The sequence below is a fragment of the Panthera uncia genome (assembly GCF_023721935.1).
Source record: "Panthera uncia isolate 11264 chromosome E2 unlocalized genomic scaffold, Puncia_PCG_1.0 HiC_scaffold_19, whole genome shotgun sequence".
Lineage (NCBI taxonomy): Eukaryota > Metazoa > Chordata > Mammalia > Carnivora > Felidae > Panthera > Panthera uncia.
In genome coordinates this window covers 17,263,140-17,268,168 of record NW_026057588.1, presented here as the reverse complement: position 1 = coordinate 17,268,168, position 5,029 = coordinate 17,263,140, and the positions used below count along the sequence as shown (strand labels likewise).

Below are 5,029 nucleotides of genomic sequence, written 5' to 3'. Positions count from 1 at the left end.
TTCCTAATCTGTAGGTTTTCTGTTCCCTCCACCATGGCTTCCAAATCAGGCCTCTGAGCAATTGCCCATGTTAGCTGTATGGATATGATCTTGAAAACAGTCTGATCTTGACCTTGAGGATTTTTTCAGGAAACTCGGTGCTTAGCTCTCAGCTGTTAACAAGGGAGGGCCACACCATAAGTCCTGACCAGGGCATCACTGGTGACTACTGCCCTGCCTTGCTTTCGTCACAGTCTCTGGCCTTTACCTGCTCAGTGGTCTACCTTGAGCCAGTCCCCTGAATCTGTTTCGGGGGCCCTGACTTGTCTTCTTCCTGCTCGTCCTTAAGTTCTAGCTGTCTGTTGGCTAAGTCCTGACACCTGGTTTCTTTGACAGCACTTCAGAAGGAACCTAAATTTATTAGGGTCTCCTCAGATCCTTCCTTTCTCCGAGGGCATCCAGGACATCCCTGTGCTCAGGTACTCACTTGTACCGGTTCAGGCCTCAGGGGAACCTGGGCTGCTGGAGTAGTGAGCAGGAAGTGGGAGTGTGGGTGCTTTAGGGTCGGGCGATCAGCTCCAACTTGCCTCAACCACCGAGAGGGGAAAGTTAGGAGAGACAAGTACCCTTGTATCTTGAAGGAGACAAGAGCTGCATCCTTGGGTCATGCAGACATGGCCCAGCTAATGCACATACTGGCTGCAACACAGAAATGCCGTTCACTTCATCGAGTGACCTTTCTTCTTCTCCTAGCTCTTATCATCATTATCTTCAGGTCTAAGGGTTACCTGAACCCAAGAAGCCAGAAGCTGGAAAGCGTCCAGGTTGATGCAAACATGGCTGTTAGAGACCAGAATGGTCTGAAAAGTGTAAAATTTACCAAGGATGGTGTATCAACAGCCACAGGTGCTAACACCCTCTAGGAAGGACGTCCTAGTCATGACCCCTCGGCTGGCTCCCATCCTCTGGGAGGGGACTTTCAAAACTGACATCCTGAATGAGCAGTTCCGGCTCCAGAATGCCACCATTGGATTCATCACGTTTCCTGCTAAAAAACCCAAAACCCACCTGGAGATATTGCTGGACCTGCAGAGACGTACTTCATGGCGGGACACAGGGTGAACTACTACGTCTTCACTGACCGGCCAGACTACGTTCCTCATATTAACATCCAAAAAGGAAGGCAGACAATCATCCTCAGGGTCCAGAGCCATGCCCGCTGGGAGGACATCTCCACGCTCCGCACATCAATTTTCCCCGGCACGCTTCCACCAGGAAGCGGATTACCTTGTGTGTGTGGATGCGGACATGAAGTTCAGCGACCACACGGGCGTGGAGATCCTCTCCTCCTTGTTCCGCACCCTGCACCCTGGCTACCCTGGGCTCAGTCGGACCCACTTCCCCTATGAACGTTGGCCTCAGTCACAAGCCCATATTCCTGAAGATGAAGGGGACTTTTATTACACAGGGGCCTTTTGGGGGAGGGGGGTCAGTGCCAGAGGTTTACAGGCTCAGCAAGGCCCCGCCACGAGGCACTAATGGCCAACCAAGCCAACCACGTCAAGGCCTCGAGGCATGGTGAGAGCCACCGGAACGAGTATCTGCTTTACCACAAACCCTCCAAGGTCCTCTCCCCCGAGTACCTGTGGAATCAGCAGCTAACGTATTATTTTAAACCACAAAAATTTAACTTGTCCAAAATCATAAAGTGGAGAAGATTTAAGGTCTTAGAGATGAATTACCAACTGAAAGACTGATGAGCAGAACTTCTAGGAAGGGCTCGGAGAGAGGTAATGCTTAGCTAGCCTGGGTCTTCCTTCCTTCTGGCATGGTATTCTTCATTAAACCAGTTTTAGCACAAAGGGTGTGACTCTGCTTTTCCTACCTGATGGAGGCCTAGAACCACCTCTCCTAACGTAGGCCTAATACCATCCCCTCCCCACCCCTCCTGCAACCACCGAAAGCACACACGTTTAGGCTGGCCTGATTCTTGGATTCAGGCACAAATTCCCAGGGTTTCCACCACCTCTAGCTTCTCACTGTGTGATACCACCACCCCTCAGGATGGAGGAGGTGGGTGGTCTGAGTCTGTCCTGACAAAGGATCAGAGGTGAGATCTTTTCCAGAACAAGGTAGGAAGCCTTCAGACACACAGATCACCACAATAAGGTTGGTCAACATCCCTTACCATACATAGTTACAAAAATTTTTTTTTCATTTTTTTCTTGGGGTGAAGATTTTTAAGATCTACTCTTTTAGCAACTTTCAAATATGCAATACAATACAAATTATAGTCATATGCTGTGCATTATATCCCCATGAATAATTTCTAACTGGATGTTTATAGTTTTTGACCCCTTTAACCGGTTTTGCACACCCTCCAATTCCCCCTATGGCAATCACCAATGTGTTCTCGGTCTCTGTGAGTTTGATTTGTTGTTGGTGTTTGTTTTGTTTTTTAGATTCCTGATGTACGTGATATCATACAGTATTTACCTTTCTGTCTGACTTCATTTAATTTAGCATCATGCCCTCAAGGTCCATCCCTGTTGTTGCAAATGGCAAGATTTCATTCCTTTTAATGGCTGAGGCATAGTCCTGTGTGTGTGTGTGTGTGTGTGTGTGTGTGTGTGTGTGTGTGTATAGATATACCAAACCTTTATCCATTCATCTATGGATGGACACTTAAGTTGTTTCCAAATCTTTGCTATTGTAAATGATATTGCAGTGAAGCGGGGTAGAGCTGTCTTTTGGAGTTAGTGTTTTCATTTTCTTCGGTAAATACCTAGAAGTGGAATTGCCAAATCATATGATAGTTCTGTTTTCAATATTTTGAGAAATCTCCATATGGTTTTCCTTACTGGCTGTACCTGATGGAGGTAAATACCCACCAACAATGCCCAAGCGTTCCCTTTTCTGCAGAGCCTGGTCAACATTTATTATTTCTTGTCCTTTTCATAACAGCCATTCTGACAGATGTGAGGTGATATCTCATTGTGTTTTGATTTGCATTTCCCTGATACTGAGTAATGTTGAGGAGCTTTTCATGTGTCTGTTGGCCATCTGTATGTCTTCTTTGGAAAAATGTCTGTTAAGATCCTCTGCCTATTTTTTATTCGGATTGTTTGTTTGTTTGTTTTGCTATTGGGTTGTAAGAGTTCCTTATATGTTTTGGATATTAACCCTTTTCAAATATTTTCTCTGAGCAGTAGGTAAAAGTCTTCGGCTTTAAGCCAAATTATCACCTCATTTCAGAAGCTGAAAACAACCTGTGAAGTTGAAGAGTCCCTTTAGGGTACAGACGGGAGGGGACCACGAAGCCACACCAAGGTCCCCTTTCCTCACGTTTGGTTTCTTCATTCCACAGCGCTGCTGTCTGTCCAGTGGAGCAAAGCAGGTCTCTCCTGGCTTCCCCCACCCCCTCCCTGCTTGCCTTGCCCCACACTCAAGGTAGCAATTTAGTAACTTTTGGGGACTTGCCAGTTCCCTATTTTCTGAAAACATATGTACTTTTAGATGATAATTGTCATGGAAACCTCTCTTATTTAGAAGGGATTTCACTGCCCTTCATCCAGAGCCTGAAATCCTGCATTTCCCTGACCTGCTTTTTCCTTCTCACATGCAAAACACAGAGGGAAGTCACCACTAGCAATCTTTATTTCTCTTCTGTGGTTGTTCAGTTTTCCTAATGTTAGTGGCTCTTTCTTGCTTTTATTTTTTATTTTTATATTTTTATTATTATTTTTTAATTTTTTTATCTTTATCTTGCTTTTAAACTCTAATTCTAAATTGTATGTTTTTCTGTGCCACTGCTGAGTAACCAATTTTCCATAAGAACATTCGGGAACGTATTTTGTCCCTGTTGTAGGTCGCGATCACTTATGAACTCCGGACAGCAAAAACAGGATCAAAACAAGTTTATTACGGCCAGGCCAGACAGGGAAATACAACAGGTCTTGAAAATCTGGCCGGAACAAGCTTTGGGAATGTCTTATAAAACCTGTATCGACCAATCGGGTTGCAAAGGGTGGCAGTTTGAAAGGGCAGGCACCAATCACACAATGTTGTAGGTTTTTAAAATATAAGGCGGGCACCAATCACACAGTCCTGAAGAATTTTAAAATATAACTTGATGACTCTAGCTAGTTGAATGCTGAATCATGTGGTTTACAATATTAGTCTTCTATCTAGTTCGAACAGGATGCCGTGCCTGAAAATGGGGAAGGGTGATTACGCCGAGCAGGTTTACAGAAGCTCAAACAAGCAGTTAAGAGGAAGTTTTATTTCTCAGTAACTCAGCAAATGTGGTTTTAAGCAGAACTAATATTTAGGGAACAGGAACAGCACTTCTATGAAAGCCCAAAACAAACACTGGTTCAGCATCTCATACTCGGGGGTCCTTCTAAACTTACAGAGGTCATAGTTAGACACCTAAGATACGGTGGGGCAGTGAGTTCATGACTTTTTACATGTTGGTCTTGCCTAGGCCAGATCTTGGTAGAAGGGGTGGGGGGAGCGTTTTGCAACCTAAGTTATCTATTTAGCAAGCAGGCGAAGTTACAGAAGGGAAATAGGGGAGATAGGGCTGTTAGTAATTTCCGATAACCCTAATAGGGAACCACATAAGCTTTTATCTCAATTATTCATGAAAGGTGAGTTTAAGCCGAACTTATATACAATAAGCTTTCTGATATCTCATAAGTTGACCTATTACAGTCCCTAATGCAAACTTGCGGTGTCCCTGTGGGGCTAGTGGAGCTTCAGACCCTGTGGCAGCAGAAGGAAATCCTGCTCTCAGGCCTTCCTGTCCCCTTCCTCCCTCTGCCCTGCAGCCACATCTTCAGAGTGGAGGGGGTTCCCAGAGCTGGCCTCTCAGACCTTTCAAGCCCTGTCTACCCCCAGAGGCCTCATGCCCACCTCTGACCTCGCAACTCAGCTGCAAAGGAACAGGGTTGTGGCTCTATCCCTTCTCATTTCTCATGTTGGGCTTTAGCCAAGACACTGGTTGCTTTTGTAAAGTGTGACCATCTCCCGTTGAAAGCCATCTATT

At 45.4% G+C, this 5,029-nt stretch overlaps 1 pseudogene; it reads left to right on the top strand.

The window, feature by feature from the left end:
- On the top strand, positions 1-2,140 carry LOC125915295 (histo-blood group ABO system transferase-like; annotated as a pseudogene).
- The last annotated feature ends 2,889 nt before the right edge of the window (positions 2,141-5,029 follow it).